At 45.5% G+C, this 18,196-nt stretch overlaps 1 protein-coding gene across 1 annotated transcript in view; it reads right to left on the bottom strand.

The window, feature by feature from the left end:
- Positions 1-18,196, bottom strand: part of LOC140360017 (E3 ubiquitin/ISG15 ligase TRIM25-like) — a 246,013-nt gene that overhangs the window by 45,811 nt on the left and 182,006 nt on the right. The gene's annotated exons all lie outside the window — the stretch shown is intronic.

Here is an 18,196-nt window from a genome sequence, read left to right as displayed (position 1 = left end):
TCAGAGCTGGTTTAGTCCTGGTTTAGCTGCAGTTTAGAGCTGGTTTAGTCCTGGTTTAGCTGCAGTTTAGAGCTGGTTTAGTCCTGGTTTAGCTGCAGTTTAGAGCTGGTTTAGTCCTGGTTTAGCTGCAGTTTAGAGCTGGTTTAGTCCTGGTTTAGCTGCAGTTCAGAGCTGGTTTAGTCCTGGTTTAGCTGCAGGTCACAGCTGGTTTGGTCCTGGTTTAGACCTTGTTTAGTCCTGGTTTAGCTGCAGTTCAGAGCTGGTTTTGTCCTGGTTTAGCCGGAGTTCAGAGCTGGTTTAGTCCTGGTTTAGACCTTGTTTAGTCCTGGTTTAGCTGCAGTTCAGAGCTGGTTTAGTCCTGGTTTAGCTGGAGATCAAAGCTGGTTTAGTCCTGGTTTAGACCTTGTTTAGTCCTGGTTTAGCTGCAGTTTAGAGCTGGTTTAGTCCTGGTTTAGCTGCAGTTTAGAGCTGGTTTAGTCCTGGTTTAGCTGCAGTTCAGAGCTGGTTTAGTCCTGGTTTAGCTGCAGTTTAGAGCTGGTTTAGTCCTGGTTTAGCTGCAGTTTAGAGCTGGTTTAGTCCTGGTTTAGCTGCAGTTCAGAGCTGGTTTAGTCCTGGTTTAGCTGCAGTTTAGAGCTGGTTTAGTCCTGGTTTAGCTGCAGTTTAGAGCTGGTTTAGTCCTGGTTTAGCTGCAGTTTAGAGCTGGTTTAGTCCTGGTTTAGCTGCAGTTCAGAACTGGTTTAGTCCTGGTTTAGCTGCAGTTTAGAGCTGGTTTAGTCCTGGTTTAGCTGCAGTTTAGAGCTGGTTTAGTCCTGGTTTAGCTGCAGTTCAGAACTGGTTTAGTCCTGGTTTAGCTACAGTTTAGAGCTGGTTTAGTCCTGGTTTAGCTGCAGTTTAGAGCTGGTTTAGTCCTGGGTTAGCTGCAGTTTAGAGCTGGTTTAGTCCTGGTTTAGCTGCAGTTTAGAGCTGGTTTAGTCCTGGTTTAGCTGCAGTTTAGAGCTGGTTTAGTCCTGGTTTAGCTGCAGTTCAGAACTGGTTTAGTCCTGGTTTAGCTGCAGTTTAGAGCTGGTTTAGTCCTGGTTTAGCTGCAGTTTAGAGCTGGTTTAGTCCTGGTTTAGCTGCAGTTTAGAGCTGGTTTAGTCATGGTTTAGCTGCAGTTTAGAGCTGGTTTAGTCCTGGTTTAGCTGCAGTTTAGAGCTGGTTTAGTCCTGGTTTAGCTGCAGTTTAGAGCTGGTTTAGTCCTGGTTTAGCTGCAGTTTAGAGCTGGTTTAGTCCTGGTTTAGCTGCAGTTCAGAACTGGTTTAGTCCTGGTTTAGCTGCAGTTTAGAGCTGGTTTAGTCCTGGTTTAGCTGCAGTTCAGAACTGGTTTAGTCCTGGTTTAGCTGCAGTTTAGAGCTGGTTTAGTCCTGGTTTAGCTGCAGTTTATAGCTGGTTTAGTCCTGGTTTAGCTGCAGTTTAGAGCTGGTTTAGTCCTGGTTTAGCTGCAGTTCAGAGCTGGTTTAGTCCTGGTTTAGCTGGAGATCAAAGCTGGTTTAGTCCTGGTTTAGACCTTGTTTAGTCCTGGTTTAGCTGCAGTTTAGAGCTGGTTTAGTCCTGGTTTAGCTGCAGTTTAGAGCTGGTTTAGTCCTGGTTTAGCTGCAGTTCAGAGCTGGTTTAGTCCTGGTTTAGCTGCAGTTTAGAGCTGGTTTAGTCCTGGTTTAGCTGCAGTTCAGAGCTGGTTTAGTCCTGGTTTAGCTGCAGTTTAGAGCTGGTTTATTCCTGGTTTAGCTGCAGTTTAGAGCTGGTTTAGTCCTGGTTTAGCTGCAGTTTAGAGCTGGTTTAGTCCTGGTTTAGCTGCAGTTCAGAACTGGTTTAGTCCTGGTTTAGCTGCAGTTTAGAGCTGGTTTAGTCCTGGTTTAGCTGCAGTTTAGAGCTGGTTTAGTCCTGGTTTAGCTGCAGTTCAGAACTGGTTTAGTCCTGGTTTAGCTACAGTTTAGAGCTGGTTTAGTCCTGGTTTAGCTGCAGTTTAGAGCTGGTTTAGTCCTGGGTTAGCTGCAGTTTAGAGCTGGTTTAGTCCTGGTTTAGCTGCAGTTTAGAGCTGGTTTAGTCCTGGTTTAGCTGCAGTTTAGAGCTGGTTTAGTCCTGGTTTAGCTGCAGTTTAGAGCTGGTTTAGTCCTGGTTTAGCTGCAGTTCAGAACTGGTTTAGTCCTGGTTTAGCTGCAGTTTAGAGCTGGTTTAGTCCTGGTTTAGCTGCAGTTTAGAGCTGGTTTAGTCCTGGTTTAGCTGCAGTTCAGAACTGGTTTAGTCCTGGTTTAGCTGCAGTTTAGAGCTGGTTTAGTCCTGGTTTAGCTGCAGTTTAGAGCTGGTTTAGTCCTGGTTTAGCTGCAGTTTAGAGCTGGTTTAGTCATGGTTTAGCTGCAGTTTAGAGCTGGTTTAGTCCTGGTTTAGCTGCAGTTTAGAGCTGGTTTAGTCCTGGTTTAGCTGCAGTTTAGAGCTGGTTTAGTCCTGTTTAGCTGCAGTTTAGAGCTGGTTTAGTCCTGGTTTAGCTGCAGTTCAGAACTGGTTTAGTCCTGGTTTAGCTGCAGTTTAGAGCTGGTTTAGTCCTGGTTTAGCTGCAGTTCAGAACTGGTTTAGTCCTGGTTTAGCTGCAGTTTAGAGCTGGTTTAGTCCTGGTTTAGCTGCAGTTTATAGCTGGTTTAGTCCTGGTTTAGCTGCAGTTTAGAGCTGGTTTAGTCCTGGTTTAGCTGCAGTTTAGAGCTGGTTTAGTCCTGGTTTAGCTGCAGTTCAGAACTGGTTTAGTCCTGGTTTAGCTGCAGTTTAGAGCTGGTTTAGTCCTGGTTTAGCTGCAGTTTAGAGCTGGTTTAGTCCTGGTTTAGCTGCAGTTTAGAGCTGGTTTAGTCCTGGTTTAGCTGCAGTTTAGAGCTGGTTTAGTCCTGGTTTAGCTGCAGTTTTGAGCTGGTTTAGTCCTGGTTTAGCTGCAGTTTAGAGCTGGTTTAGTCCTGGTTTAGCTGCAGTTTAGAGCTGGTTTAGTCCTGGTTTAGCTGCAGTTCAGAGCTGGTTTAGTCCTGGTTTAGACCTTGTTTAGTCCTAGTTTAGCTGCAGTTTAGTGCTGGTTTAGTCCTGGTTTAGCTGCAGTTTAGAGCTAGTTTAGTCCTGGTTTAGCTGCAGTTTAGAGCTAGTTTAGTCCTGGTTTAGATGCAGTTCAGAGCTGGTTTAGTCCTGGTTTAGCTGGAGATCAAAGCTGGTTTAGTCCTGGTTTAGACCTTGTTTAGTCCTAGTTTAGCTGCAGTTTAGTGCTGGTTTAGTCCTGGTTTAGCTGCAGTTTAGAGCTAGTTTAGTCCTGGTTTAGCTGCAGTTCAGAGCTGGTTTAGTCCTGGTTTAGCTGCAGTTCAGAGCTGGTTTAGTCCTGGTTTAGCTGGAGATCAAAGATGGTTTGGTCCTGGTTTAGACCTTGTTTAGTCCTAGTTTAGCTGCAGTTTAGTGCTGGTTTAGTCCTGGTTTAGCTGCAGTTTAGAGCTGGTTTAGTCCTGGTTTAGCTGCAGTTTAGAGCTGGTTTAGTCCTGGTTTAGCTGCAGTTTAAAGCTGGTTTAGTCCTGGTTTAGCTGCAGTTTAGAGCTAGTTTAGTCCTGGTTTAGCTGCAGTTTTGAGCTGGTTTAGTCCTGGTTTAGCTGCAGTTTAGAGCTGGTTTAGTCCTGGTTTAGCTGCAGTTTAGAGCTGGTTTAGTCCTGGTTTAGCTGCAGTTTAGAGCTTGTTTAGTCCTGGTTTAGCTGCAGTTTAGAGCTGGTTTAGTCCTGGTTTAGCTGCAGTTTAGAGCTGGTTTAGTCCTGGTTTAGCTGCAGTTCAGAACTGGTTTAGTCCTGGTTTAGCTGCAGTTTAGAGCTGGTTTAGTCCTGGTTTAGCTGCAGTTCAGAACTGGTTTAGTCCTGGTTTAGATGCAGTTTAGAGCTGGTTTAGTCCTGGTTTAGCTGCAGTTTAGAGCTGGTTTAGTCCTGGTTTAGCTGCAGTTTAGAGCTGGTTTAGTCCTGGTTTAGCTGCAGTTTAGAGCTGGTTTAGTCCTGGTTTAGCTGCAGTTTAGAGCTGGTTTAGTCCTGGTTTAGCTGCAGTTTAGAGCTGGTTTAGTCCTGGTTTAGCTGCAGTTTAGAGCTGGTTTAGTCCTGGTTTAGCTGCAGTTTAGAGCTGGTTTAGTCCTGGTTTAGCTGCAGTTTTGAGCTGGTTTAGTCCTGGTTTAGCTGCAGTTTAGAGCTGGTTTAGTCCTGGTTTAGCTGCAGTTTAGAGCTGGTTTAGTCCTGGTTTAGCTGCAGTTCAGAGCTGGTTTAGTCCTGGTTTAGACCTTGTTTAGTCCTAGTTTAGCTGCAGTTTAGTGCTGGTTTAGTCCTGGTTTAGCTGCAGTTTAGAGCTAGTTTAGTCCTGGTTTAGCTGCAATTTAGAGCTAGTTTAGTCCTGGTTTAGATGCAGTTCAGAGCTGGTTTAGTCCTGGTTTAGCTGGAGATCAAAGCTGGTTTAGTCCTGGTTTAGATCTTGTTTAGTCCTAGTTTAGCTGCAGTTTAGTGCTGGTTTAGTCCTGGTTTAGCTGCAGTTCAGAGCTGGTTTAGTCCTGGTTTAGCTGGAGATCAAAGATGGTTTAGTCCTGGTTTAGACCTTGTTTAGTCCTAGTTTAGCTGCAGTTTAGTGCTGGTTTAGTCCTGGTTTAGCTGCAGTTTAGAGCTGGTTTAGTCCTGGTTTAGCTGCAGTTCAGAGCTGGTTTAGTCCTGGTTTACCTGCAGTTAAGAGCTGGTTTAGTCCTGGTTTAGCTGCAGTTTAGAGCTAGTTTAGTCCTGGTTTAGCTGCAGTTTTGAGCTGGTTTAGGCCTGGTTTAGCTGCAGTTTAGAGCTGGTTTAGTCCTGGTTTAGCTGCAGTTTAGAGCTGGTTTAGTCCTGGTTTAGCTGCAGTTCAGAACTGGTTTAGTCCTGGTTTAGCTGCAGTTTAGAGCTGGTTTAGTCCTGGTTTAGCTGCAGTTTAGAGCTGGTTTAGTCCTGGTTTAGCTGCAGTTTAGAGCTGGTTTAGTCCTGGTTTAGCTGCAGTTTAGAGCTGGTTTAGTCCTGGTTTAGCTGCAGTTCAGAACTGGTTTAGTCCTGGTTTAGCTGCAGTTTAGAGCTGGTTTAGTCCTGGTTTAGCTGCAGTTTAGAGCTGGTTTAGTCCTGGTTTTGCTGCAGTTCAGAACTGGTTTAGTCCTGGTTTAGCTGCAGTTTAGAGCTGGTTTAGTCCTGGTTTAGCTGCAGTTTAGAGCTGGTTTAGTCCTGGTTTAGCTGCAGTTTAGAGCTGGTTTAGTCCTGGTTTAGCTGCAGTTTAGAGCTGGTTTAGTCCTGGTTTAGCTGCAGTTTAGAGCTGGTTTAGTCCTGGTTTAGCTGCAGTTTAGAGCTGGTTTAGTCCTGGTTTAGCTGCAGTTCAGAACTGGTTTAGTCCTGGTTTAGCTGCAGTTTAGAGCTGGTTTAGTCCTGGTTTAGCTGCAGTTTAGAGCTGGTTTAGTCCTGGTTTAGCTGCAGTTCAGAACTGGTTTAGTCCTGGTTTAGCTGCAGTTTATAGCTGGTTTAGTCCTGGTTTAGCTGCAGTTTAGAGCTGGTTTAGTCCTGGTTTAGCTGCAGTTTAGAGCTCGTTTAGTCCTGGTTTAGCTGCAGTTCAGAACTGGTTTAGTCCTGGTTTAGCTGCAGTTTAGAGCTGGTTTAGTCCTGGTTTAGCTGCAGTTTAGAGCTGGTTTAGTCCTGGTTTAGCTGCAGTTTAGAGCTGGTTGGTTTAGCTGCAGTTTAGAGCTGGTTTAGTCCTGGTTTAGCTGCAGTTCAGAGCTGGTTTAGTCCTGGTTTAGCTGCAGTTCAGAGCTGGTTTAGTCCTGGTTTAGCTGCAGTTTAGAGCTGGTTTAGTCCTGGTTTAGTCCTGGTTTAGCTGCAGTTCAGAGCTGGTTTTGTCCTGGTTTAGTCCTGGTTTAGCTGCAGTTCAGAGCTGGTTTAGTCCTGGTTTAGCTGCAGTTTAGAGCTTTGTTTAGTCCTGGTTTAGCTGCAGTTTAGAGCTGGTTTAGTCCTGGTTTAGCTGCAGTTTTGAGCTGGTTTAGTCCTGGTTTAGCTGCAGTTTAGAGCTGGTTTAGTCCTGGTTTAGCTGCAGTTTAGAGCTGGTTTAGTCCTGGTTTAGCTGCAGTTCAGAGCTGGTTTAGTCCTGGTTTAGACCTTGTTTAGTCCTAGTTTAGCTGCAGTTTAGTGCTGGTTTAGTCCTGGTTTAGCTGCAGTTTAGAGCTAGTTTAGTCCTGGTTTAGATGCAGTTCAGAGCTGGTTTAGTCCTGGTTTAGCTGGAGATCAAAGCTGGTTTAGTCCTGGTTTAGACCTTGTTTAGTCCTGGTTTAGACCTTGTTTAGTCCTAGTTTAGCTGCAGTTTAGTGCTGGTTTAGTCCTGGTTTAGCTGCAGTTTAGAGCTAGTCTAGTCCTGGTTTAGCTGCAGTTCAGAGCTGGTTTAGTCCTGGTTTAGCTGCAGTTTAGAGCTGGTTTAGTCCTGGTTTAGCTGCAGTTTAGAGCTGGTTTAGTCCTGGTTTAGCTGCAGTTTAGAGCTGGTTTAGTCCTGGTTTAGCTGCAGTTTAGAGCTAGTTTAGTCCTGGTTTAGCTGCAGTTTTGAGCTGGTTTAGTCCTGGTTTAGCTGCAGTTTAGAGCTGGTTTAGTCCTGGTTTAGCTGCAGTTTAGAGCTGGTTTAGTCCTGGTTTAGCTGCAGTTCAGAACTGGTTTAGTCCTGGTTTAGCTGCAGTTTAGAGCTGGTTTAGTCCTGGTTTAGCTGCAGTTTAGAGCTGGTTTAGTCCTGGTTTAGCTGCAGTTTAGAGCTGGTTTAGTCCTGGTTTAGCTGCAGTTTAGAGCTGGTTTAGTCCTGGGTTAGCTGCAGTTCAGAGCTGGTTTAGTCCTGGTTTAGCTGCAGTTCAGAACTGGTTTAGTCCTGGTTTAGCTGCAGTTTAGAGCTGGTTTAGTCCTGGTTTAGCTGCAGTTTAGAGCTGGTTTAGTCCTGGTTTAGCTGCAGTTCAGAACTGGTTTAGTCCTGGTTTAGCTGCAGTTTAGAGCTGGTTTAGTCCTGGTTTAGCTGCAGTTTAGAGCTGGTTTAGTCCTGGTTTAGCTGCAGTTTAGAGCTGGTTTAGTCATGGTTTAGCTGCAGTTTAGAGCTGGTTTAGTCCTGGTTTAGCTGCAGTTTAGAGCTGGTTTAGTCCTGGTTTAGCTGCAGTTTAGAGCTGGTTTAGTCCTGGTTTAGCTGCAGTTTAGAGCTGGTTTAGTCCTGGTTTAGCTGCAGTTCAGAACTGGTTTAGTCCTGGTTTAGCTGCAGTTTAGAGCTGGTTTAGTCCTGGTTTAGCTGCAGTTCAGAACTGGTTTAGTCCTGGTTTAGCTGCAGTTTAGAGCTGGTTTAGTCCTGGTTTAGCTGCAGTTCCGAACTGGTTTAGTCCTGGTTTAGCTGCAGTTTAGAGCTGGTTTAGTCCTGGTTTAGCTGCAGTTTAGAGCTGGTTTAGTCCTGGTTTAGCTGCAGTTCAGAACTGGTTTAGTCCTGGTTTAGCTGCAGTTTATAGCTGGTTTAGTCCTGGTTTAGCTGCAGTTCAGAGCTGGTTTAGTCCTGGTTTAGCTGCAGTTTAGAGCTGGTTTAGTCCTGGTTTAGCTGCAGTTTAGAGCTGGTTTAGTCCTGGTTTAGCTGCAGTTCAGAACTGGTTTAGTCCTGGTTTAGCTGCAGTTTAGAGCTGGTTTAGTCCTGGTTTAGCTGCAGTTCAGAGCTGGTTTAGTCCTGGTTTAGCTGCAGTTCAGAGCTGGTTTAGTCCTGGTTTAGCTGCAGTTTAGAGCTGGTTTAGTCCTGGTTTAGCTGCAGTTTAGAGCTGGTTTAGTCCTGGTTTAGCTGCAGTTTAGAGCTGGTTTAGTCCTGGTTTAGCTGCAGTTCAGAACTGGTTTAGTCCTGGTTTAGCTGCAGTTTAGAGCTGGTTTAGTCCTGGTTTAGCTGCAGTTTAGAGCTGGTTTAGTCCTGGTTTAGCTGCAGTTTAGAGCTGGTTTAGTCCTGGTTTAGCTGCAGTTTAGAGCTGGTTTAGTCCTGGTTTAGCTGCAGTTCAGAACTGGTTTAGTCCTGGTTTAGCTGCAGTTAAGAGCTGGTTTAGTCCTGGTTTAGCTGCAGTTTAGAGCTGGTTTAGTCCTCGTTTAGCTGCAGTTCAGAGCTGGTTTAGTCCTGGTTTAGCTGCAGTTTAGAGCTGGTTTAGTCCTGGTTTAGCTGCAGTTTAGAGCTGGTTTAGTCCTGGTTTAGCTGCAGTTTAGAGCTGGTTTAGTCCTGGTTTAGCTGCAGTTCAGAGCTGGTTTAGTCCTGGTTTAGCTGCAGGTCACAGCTGGTTTGGTCCTGGTTTAGACCTTGTTTAGTCCTGGTTTAGCTGCAGTTCAGAGCTGGTTTTGTCCTGGTTTAGCCGGAGTTCAGAGCTGGTTTAGTCCTGGTTTAGACCTTGTTTAGTCCTGGTTTAGCTGCAGTTTAGAGCTGGTTTAGTCCTGGTTTAGCTGCAGTTTAGAGCTGGTTTAGTCCTGGTTTAGCTGCAGTTTAGAGCTGGTTTAGTCCTGGTTTAGCTGCAGTTCAGAACTGGTTTAGTCCTGGTTTAGCTGCAGTTTAGAGCTGGTTTAGTCCTGGTTTAGCTGCAGTTTAGAGCTGGTTTAGTCCTGGTTTAGCTGCAGTTCAGAACTGGTTTAGTCCTGGTTTAGCTGCAGTTTAGAGCTGGTTTAGTCCTGGTTTAGCTGCAGTTTAGAGCTGGTTTAGTCCTGGGTTAGCTGCAGTTTAGAGCTGGTTTAGTCCTGGTTTAGCTGCAGTTTAGAGCTGGTTTAGTCCTGGTTTAGCTGCAGTTTAGAGCTGGTTTAGTCCTGGTTTAGCTGCAGTTTAGAGCTGGTTTAGTCCTGGTTTAGCTGCAGTTCAGAACTGGTTTAGTCCTGGTTTAGCTGCAGTTTAGAGCTGGTTTAGTCCTGGTTTAGCTGCAGTTTAGAGCTGGTTTAGTCCTGGTTTAGCTGCAGTTCAGAACTGGTTTAGTCCTGGTTTAGCTGCAGTTTAGAGCTGGTTTAGTCCTGGTTTAGCTGCAGTTTAGAGCTGGTTTAGTCCTGGTTTAGCTGCAGTTCAGAACTGGTTTAGTCCTGGTTTAGCTGCAGTTTAGAGCTGGTTTAGTCCTGGTTTAGCTGCAGTTCAGAACTGGTTTAGTCCTGGTTTAGCTGCAGTTTAGAGCTGGTTTAGTCCTGGTTTAGCTGCAGTTTAGAGCTGGTTTAGTCCTGGTTTAGCTGCAGTTTAGAGCTGGTTTAGTCCTGGTTTAGCTGCAGTTTAGAGCTGGTTTAGTCCTGGTTTAGCTGCAGTTCAGAACTGGTTTAGTCCTGGTTTAGCTGCGGTTTAGAGCTGGTTTAGTCCTGGTTTAGCTGCAGTTTAGAGCTGGTTTAGTCCTCGTTTAGCTGCAGTTCAGAGCTGGTTTAGTCCTGGTTTAGCTGCAGTTTAGAGCTGGTTTAGTCCTGGTTTAGCTGCAGTTTAGAGCTGGTTTAGTCCTGGTTTAGCTGCAGTTTAGAGCTGGTTTAGTCCTGGTTTAGCTGCAGTTCAGAGCTGGTTTAGTCCTGGTTTAGCTGCAGGTCACAGCTGGTTTGGTCCTGGTTTAGACCTTGTTTAGTCCTGGTTTAGCTGCAGTTCAGAGCTGGTTTTGTCCTGGTTTAGTCCTGGTTTAGCTGCAGTTCAGAACTGGTTTAGTCCTGGTTTAGCTGCAGTTTAGAGCTGGTTTAGTCCTGGTTTAGCTGCAGTTTAGAGCTGGTTTAGTCCTGGTTTAGCTGCAGTTTAGAGCTGGTTTAGTCCTGGTTTAGCTGCAGTTCAGAACTGGTTTAGTCCTGGTTTAGCTGCAGTTTAGAGCTGGTTTAGTCCTGGTTTAGCTGCAGTTTAGAGCTGGTTTAGTCCTCGTTTAGCTGCAGTTCAGAGCTGGTTTAGTCCTGGTTTAGCTGCAGTTTAGAGCTGGTTTATTCCTGGTTTAGCTGCAGTTTAGAGCTGGTTTAGTCCTGGTTTAGCTGCAGTTTAGAGCTGGTTTAGTCCTGGTTTAGCTGCAGTTTAGAGCTGGTTTAGTCCTGGTTTAGCTGCAGTTTAGAGCTGGTTTAGTCCTGGTTTAGCTGCAGTTTAGAGCTGGTTTAGTCCTGGTTTAGCTGCAGTTTAGAGCTGGTTTAGTCCTGGTTTAGCTGCAGTTTAGAGCTGGTTTAGTCCTGGTTTAGCTGCAGTTCAGAGCTGGTTTAGTCCTGGTTTAGACCTTGTTTAGTCCTAGTTTAGCTGCAGTTTAGTGCTGGTTTAGTCCTGGTTTAGCTGCAGTTTAGAGCTAGTTTAGTCCTGGTTTAGCTGCAGTTTAGAGCTAGTTTAGTCCTGGTTTAGCTGCAGTTCAGAGCTGGTTTAGTCCTGGTTTAGCTGGAGATCAAAGCTGGTTTAGTCCTGGTTTAGACCTTGTTTAGTCCTAGTTTAGCTGCAGTTTAGTGCTGGTTTAGTCCTGGTTTAGCTGCAGTTTAGAGCTAGTTTAGTCCTGGTTTAGCTGCAGTTCAGAGCTGGTTTAGTCCTGGTTTAGACCTTGTTTAGTCCTAGTTTAGCTGCAGTTTAGTGCTGGTTTAGTCCTGGTTTAGCTGCAGTTTAGAGCTGGTTTAGTCCTGGTTTAGCTGCAGTTCAGAGCTGGTTTAGTCCTGGTTTAGCTGCAGTTTAGAGCTGGTTTAGTCCTGGTTTAGCTGCAGTTTAGAGCTGGTTTAGTCCTGGTTTAGCTGCAGTTTAGAGCTGGTTTAGTCCTGGTTTAGCTGCAGTTTAGAGCTGGTTTAGTCCTGGTTTAGCTGCAGTTCAGAACTGGTTTAGTCCTGGTTTAGCTGCAGTTTAGAGCTGGTTTAGTCCTGGTTTAGCTGCAGTTCAGAACTGGTTTAGTCCTGGTTTAGCTGCAGTTTAGAGCTGGTTTAGTCCTGGTTTAGCTGCAGTTTAGAGCTGGTTTAGTCCTGGTTTAGCTGCAGTTTAGAGCTGGTTTAGTCCTGGTTTAGCTGCAGTTTAGAGCTGGTTTAGTCCTGGTTTAGCTGCAGTTCAGAGCTGGTTTAGTCCTGGTTTAGACCTTGTTTAGTCCTAGTTTAGCTGCAGTTTAGTGCTGGTTTAGTCCTGGTTTAGCTGCAGTTTAGTGCTGGTTTAGTCCTGGTTTAGCTGCAGTTTAGAGCTAGTTTAGTCCTGGTTTAGCTGCAGTTCAGAGCTGGTTTAGTCCTGGTTTAGACCTTGTTTAGTCCTAGTTTAGCTGCAGTTTAGTGCTGGTTTAGTCCTGGTTTAGCTGCAGTTTAGAGCTGGTTTAGTCCTGGTTTAGCTGCAGTTCAGAGCTGGTTTAGTCCTGGTTTAGCTGCAGTTTAGAGCTGGTTTAGTCCTGGTTTAGCTGCAGTTTAGAGCTGGTTTAGTCCTGGTTTAGCTGCAGTTTAGAGCTAGTTTAGTCCTGGTTTAGCTTCAGTTTTGAGCTGGTTTAGTCCTGGTTTAGCTGCAGTTTAGAGCTGGTTTAGTCCTGGTTTAGCTGCAGTTTAGAGCTGGTTTAGTCCTGGTTTAGCTGCAGTTCAGAACTGGTTTAGTCCTGGTTTAGCTGCAGTTTAGAGCTGGTTTAGTCCTGGTTTAGCTGCAGTTTAGAGCTGGTTTAGTCCTGGTTTAGCTGCAGTTTAGAGCTGGTTTAGTCCTGGGTTAGCTGCAGTTTAGAGCTGGTTTAGTCCTGGTTTAGCTGCAGTTTAGAGCTGGTTTAGTCCTGGTTTAGCTGCAGTTTAGAGCTGGTTTAGTCCTGGTTTAGCTGCAGTTCAGAACTGGTTTAGTCCTGGTTTAGCTGCAGTTTAGAGCTGGTTTAGTCCTGGTTTAGCTGCAGTTCAGAACTGGTTTAGTCCTGGTTTAGCTGCAGTTTAGAGCTGGTTTAGTCCTGGTTTAGCTGCAGTTTAGAGCTGGTTTAGTCCTGGTTTAGCTGCAGTTTAGAGCTGGTTTAGTCCTGGTTTAGCTGCAGTTTAGAGCTGGTTTAGTCCTGGTTTAGCTGCAGTTTAGAGCTGGTTTAGTCCTGGTTTAGCTGCAGTTTAGAGCTGGTTTAGTCCTGGTTTAGCTGCAGTTTAGAGCTGGTTTAGTCCTGGTTTAGCTGCAGTTTAGAGCTGGTTTAGTCCTGGGTTAGCTGCAGTTTAGAGCTGGTTTAGTCCTGGTTTAGCTGCAGTTTAGAGCTGGTTTAGTCCTGGTTTAGCTGCAGTTTAGAGCTGGTTTAGTCCTGGTTTAGCTGCAGTTTAGAACTGGTTTAGTCCTGGTTTAGCTGCAGTTTAGAGCTGGTTTAGTCCTGGTTTAGCTGCAGTTTAGAGCTGGTTTAGTCCTGGTTTAGCTGCAGTTCAGAGCTGGTTTAGTCCTGGTTTAGCTGCAGTTTAGAGCTGGTTTAGTCCTGGTTTAGCTGCAGTTCAGAGCTGGTTTAGTCCTGGTTTAGCTGCAGTTCAGAGCTGGTTTAGTCCTGGTTTAGCTGCAGTTTAGAGCTGGTTTAGTCCTGGTTTAGCTGCAGTTTATAGCTGGTTTAGTCCTGGTTTAGCTGCAGTTTAGAGCTGGTTTAGTCCTGGTTTAGCTGCAGTTCAGAGCTGGTTTAGTCCTGGTTTAGCTGCAGTTCAGAGCTGGTTTAGTCCTGGTTTAGCTGCAGTTTAGAGCTGGTTTAGTCCTGGTTTAGTCCTGGTTTAGCTGCAGTTCAGAGCTGGTTTTGTCCTGGTTTAGTCCTGGTTTAGCTGCAGTTCAGAGCTGGTTTAGTCCTGGTTTAGCTGCAGTTTAGAGCTTTGTTTAGTCCTGGTTTAGCTGCAGTTTAGAGCTGGTTTAGTCCTGGTTTAGCTGCAGTTTTGAGCTGGTTTAGTCCTGGTTTAGCTGCAGTTTAGAGCTGGTTTAGTCCTGGTTTAGCTGCAGTTTAGAGCTGGTTTAGTCCTGGTTTAGCTGCAGTTCAGAGCTGGTTTAGTCCTGGTTTAGACCTTGTTTAGTCCTAGTTTAGCTGCAGTTTAGTGCTGGTTTAGTCCTGGTTTAGCTGCAGTTTAGAGCTAGTTTAGTCCTGGTTTAGCTGCAGTTTAGAGCTAGTTTAGTCCTGGTTTAGATGCAGTTCAGAGCTGGTTTAGTCCTGGTTTAGCTGGAGATCAAAGCTGGTTTAGTCCTGGTTTAGACCTTGTTTAGTCCTGGTTTAGACCTTGTTTAGTCCTAGTTTAGCTGCAGTTTAGTGCTGGTTTAGTCCTGGTTTAGCTGCAGTTTAGAGCTAGTCTAGTCCTGGTTTAGCTGCAGTTCAGAGCTGGTTTAGTCCTGGTTTAGCTGCAGTTTAGAGCTGGTTTAGTCCTGGTTTAGCTGCAGTTTAGAGCTGGTTTAGTCCTGGTTTAGCTGCAGTTTAGAGCTGGTTTAGTCCTGGTTTAGCTGCAGTTTAGAGCTAGTTTAGTCCTGGTTTAGCTGCAGTTTTGAGCTGGTTTAGTCCTGGTTTAGCTGCAGTTTAGAGCTGGTTTAGTCCTGGTTTAGCTGCAGTTTAGAGCTGGTTTAGTCCTGGTTTAGCTGCAGTTCAGAACTGGTTTAGTCCTGGTTTAGCTGCAGTTTAGAGCTGGTTTAGTCCTGGTTTAGCTGCAGTTTAGAGCTGGTTTAGTCCTGGTTTAGCTGCAGTTTAGAGCTGGTTTAGTCCTGGTTTAGCTGCAGTTTAGAGCTGGTTTAGTCCTGGGTTAGCTGCAGTTCAGAGCTGGTTTAGTCCTGGTTTAGCTGCAGTTCAGAACTGGTTTAGTCCTGGTTTAGCTGCAGTTTAGAGCTGGTTTAGTCCTGGTTTAGCTGCAGTTTAGAGCTGGTTTAGTCCTGGTGTAGCTGCAGTTCAGAACTGGTTTAGTCCTGGTTTAGCTGCAGTTTAGAGCTGGTTTAGTCCTGGTTTAGCTGCAGTTTAGAGCTGGTTTAGTCCTGGTTTAGCTGCAGTTTAGAGCTGGTTTAGTCATGGTTTAGCTGCAGTTTAGAGCTGGTTTAGTCCTGGTTTAGCTGCAGTTTAGAGCTGGTTTAGTCCTGGTTTAGCTGCAGTTTAGAGCTGGTTTAGTCCTGGTTTAGCTGCAGTTTAGAGCTGGTTTAGTCCTGGTTTAGCTGCAGTTCAGAACTGGTTTAGTCCTGGTTTAGCTGCAGTTTATAGCTGGTTTAGTCCTGGTTTAGCTGCAGTTCAGAGCTGGTTTAGTCCTGGTTTAGCTGCAGTTTAGAGCTGGTTTAGTCCTGGTTTAGCTGCAGTTTAGAGCTGGTTTAGTCCTGGTTTAGCTGCAGTTCAGAACTGGTTTAGTCCTGGTTTAGCTGCAGTTTAGAGCTGGTTTAGTCCTGGTTTAGCTGCAGTTCAGAGCTGGTTTAGTCCTGGTTTAGCTGCAGTTCAGAGCTGGTTTAGTCCTGGTTTAGCTGCAGTTTAGAGCTGGTTTAGTCCTGGTTTAGCTGCAGTTTAGAGCTGGTTTAGTCCTGGTTTAGCTGCAGTTCAGAACTGGTTTAGTCCTGGTTTAGCTGCAGTTTAGAGCTGGTTTAGTCCTGGTTTAGCTGCAGTTTAGAGCTGGTTTAGTCCTGGTTTAGCTGCAGTTTAGAGCTGGTTTAGTCCTGGTTTAGCTGCAGTTTAGAGCTGGTTTAGTCCTGGTTTAGCTGCAGTTCAGAACTGGTTTAGTCCTGGTTTAGCTGCAGTTAAGAGCTGGTTTAGTCCTGGTTTAGCTGCAGTTTAGAGCTGGTTTAGTCCTCGTTTAGCTGCAGTTCAGAGCTGGTTTAGTCCTGGTTTAGCTGCAGTTTAGAGCTGGTTTAGTCCTGGTTTAGCTGCAGTTTAGAGCTGGTTTAGTCCTGGTTTAGCTGCAGTTTAGAGCTGGTTTAGTCCTGGTTTAGCTGCAGTTCAGAGCTGGTTTAGTCCTGGTTTAGCTGCAGGTCACAGCTGGTTTGGTCCTGGTTTAGACCTTGTTTAGTCCTGGTTTAGCTGCAGTTCAGAGCTGGTTTTGTCCTGGTTTAGCCGGAGTTCAGAGCTGGTTTAGTCCTGGTTTAGACCTTGTTTAGTCCTGGTTTAGCTGCAGTTTAGAGCTGGTTTAGTCCTGGTTTAGCTGCAGTTTAGAGCTGGTTTAGTCCTGGTTTAGCTGCAGTTTAGAGCTGGTTTAGTCCTGGTTTAGCTGCAGTTCAGAACTGGTTTAGTCCTGGTTTAGCTGCAGTTTAGAGCTGGTTTAGTCCTGGTTTAGCTGCAGTTCAGAACTGGTTTAGTCCTGGTTTAGCTGCAGTTTAGAGCTGGTTTAGTCCTGGTTTAGCTGCAGTTCCGAACTGGTTTAGTCCTGGTTTAGCTGCAGTTTAGAGCTGGTTTAGTCCTGGTTTAGCTGCAGTTTAGAGCTGGTTTAGTCCTGGTTTAGCTGCAGTTCAGAACTGGTTTAGTCCTGGTTTAGCTGCAGTTTATAGCTGGTTTAGTCCTGGTTTAGCTGCAGTTCAGAGCTGGTTTAGTCCTGGTTTAGCTGCAGTTTAGAGCTGGTTTAGTCCTGGTTTAGCTGCAGTTTAGAGCTGGTTTAGTCCTGGTTTAGCTGCAGTTCAGAACTGGTTTAGTCCTGGTTTAGCTGCAGTTTAGAGCTGGTTTAGTCCTGGTTTAGCTGCAGTTCAGAGCTGGTTTAGTCCTGGTTTAGCTGCAGTTCAGAGCTGGTTTAGTCCTGGTTTAGCTGCAGTTTAGAGCTGGTTTAGTCCTGGTTTAGCTGCAGTTTAGAGCTGGTTTAGTCCTGGTTTAGCTGCAGTTTAGAGCTGGTTTAGTCCTGGTTTAGCTGCAGTTCAGAACTGGTTTAGTCCTGGTTTAGCTGCAGTTTAGAGCTGGTTTAGTCCTGGTTTAGCTGCAGTTTAGAGCTGGTTTAGTCCTGGTTTAGCTGCAGTTTAGAGCTGGTTTAGTCCTGGTTTAGCTGCAGTTTAGAGCTGGTTTAGTCCTGGTTTAGCTGCAGTTCAGAACTGGTTTAGTCCTGGTTTAGCTGCAGTTAAGAGCTGGTTTAGTCCTGGTTTAGCTGCAGTTTAGAGCTGGTTTAGTCCTCGTTTAGCTGCAGTTCAGAGCTGGTTTAGTCCTGGTTTAGCTGCAGTTTAGAGCTGGTTTAGTCCTGGTTTAGCTGCAGTTTAGAGCTGGTTTAGTCCTGGTTTAGCTGCAGTTTAGAGCTGGTTTAGTCCTGGTTTAGCTGCAGTTCAGAGCTGGTTTAGTCCTGGTTTAGCTGCAGGTCACAGCTGGTTTGGTCCTGGTTTAGACCTTGTTTAGTCCTGGTTTAGCTGCAGTTCAGAGCTGGTTTTGTCCTGGTTTAGCCGGAGTTCAGAGCTGGTTTAGTCCTGGTTTAGACCTTGTTTAGTCCTGGTTTAGCTGCAGTTTAGAGCTGGTTTAGTCCTGGTTTAGCTGCAGTTTAGAGCTGGTTTAGTCCTGGTTTAGCTGCAGTTTAGAGCTGGTTTAGTCCTGGTTTAGCTGCAGTTCAGAACTGGTTTAGTCCTGGTTTAGCTGCAGTTTAGAGCTGGTTTAGTCCTGGTTTAGCTGCAGTTTAGAGCTGGTTTAGTCCTGGTTTAGCTGCAGTTCAGAACTGGTTTAGTCCTGGTTTAGCTGCAGATTAGAGCTGGTTTAGTCCTGGTTTAGCTGCAGTTTAGAGCTGGTTTAGTCCTGGGTTAGCTGCAGTTTAGAGCTGGTTTAGTCCTGGTTTAGCTGCAGTTTAGAGCTGGTTTAGTCCTGATTTAGCTGCAGTTTAGAGCTGGTTTAGTCCTGGTTTAGCTGCAGTTTAGAGCTGGTTTAGTCCTGGTTTAGCTGCAGTTCAGAACTGGTTTAGTCCTGGTTTAGCTGCAGTTTAGAGCTGGTTTAGTCCTGGTTTAGCTGCAGTTTAGAGCTGGTTTAGTCCTGGTTTAGCTGCAGTTCAGAACTGGTTTAGTCCTGGTTTAGCTGCAGTTTAGAGCTGGTTTAGTCCTGGTTTAGCTGCAGTTTAGAGCTGGTTTAGTCCTGGTTTAGCTGCAGTTTAGAGCTGGTTTAGTCCTGGTTTAGCTGCAGTTTAGAGCTAGTTTAGTCCTGGTTTAGCTGCAGTTTAGAGCTGGTTTAGTCCTGGTTTAGCTGCAGTTCAGAGCTGGTTTAGTCCTGGTTTAGACCTTGTTTAGTCCTAGTTTAGCTGCAGTTTAGTGCTGGTTTAGTCCTGGTTTAGCTGCAGTTTAGAGCTAGTTTAGTCCTGGTTTAGCTGCAGTTTAGAGCTAGTTTAGTCCTGGTTTAGATGCAGTTCAGAGCTGGTTTAGTCCTGGTTTAGCTGGAGATCAAAGCTGGTTTAGTCCTGGTTTAGACCTTGTTTAGTCCTGGTTTAGACCTTGTTTAGTCCTAGTTTAGCTGCAGTTTAGTGCTGGTTTAGTCCTGGTTTAGCTGCAGTTTAGAGCTAGTCTAGTCCTGGTTTAGCTGCAGTTCAGAGCTGGTTTAGTCCTGGTTTAGCTGCAGTTTAGAGCTGGTTTAGTCCTGGTTTAGCTGCAGTTTAGAGCTGGTTTAGTCCTGGTTTAGCTGCAGTTTAGAGCTGGTTTAGTCCTGGTTTAGCTGCAGTTTAGAGCTAGTTTAGTCCTGGTTTAGCTGCAGTTTTGAGCTGGTTTAGTCCTGGTTTAGCTGCAGTTTAGAGCTGGTTTAGTCCTGGTTTAGCTGCAGTTTAGAGCTGGTTTAGTCCTGGTTTAGCTGCAGTTCAGAACTGGTTTAGTCCTGGTTTAGCTGCAGTTTAGAGCTGGTTTAGTCCTGGTTTAGCTGCAGTTTAGAGCTGGTTTAGTCCTGGTTTAGCTGCAGTTTAGAGCTGGTTTAGTCCTGGTTTAGCTGCAGTTTAGAGCTGGTTTAGTCCTGGGTTAGCTGCAGTTCAGAGCTGGTTTAGTCCTGGTTTAGCTGCAGTTCAGAACTGGTTTAGTCCTGGTTTAGCTGCAGTTTAGAGCTGGTTTAGTCCTGGTTTAGCTGCAGTTTAGAGCTGGTTTAGTCCTGGTGTAGCTGCAGTTCAGAACTGGTTTAGTCCTGGTTTAGCTGCAGTTTAGAGCTGGTTTAGTCCTGGTTTAGCTGCAGTTTAGAGCTGGTTTAGTCCTGGTTTAGCTGCAGTTTAGAGCTGGTTTAGTCATGGTTTAGCTGCAGTTTAGAGCTGGTTTAGTCCTGGTTTAGCTGCAGTTTAGAGCTGGTTTAGTCCTGGTTTAGCTGCAGTTTAGAGCTGGTTTAGTCCTGGTTTAGCTGCAGTTTAGAGCTGGTTTAGTCCTGGTTTAGCTGCAGTTCAGAACT

The sequence above is a fragment of the Eucyclogobius newberryi genome, unplaced genomic scaffold, assembly GCF_026437365.1.
Source record: "Eucyclogobius newberryi isolate DKJ021-1_F unplaced genomic scaffold, fEucNew1.0.hap1 SCAF_14, whole genome shotgun sequence".
NCBI classification, from domain to species: Eukaryota; Metazoa; Chordata; class Actinopteri; order Gobiiformes; family Gobiidae; genus Eucyclogobius; species Eucyclogobius newberryi.
This window is presented reverse-complemented; position numbering and strand designations above follow the sequence as displayed.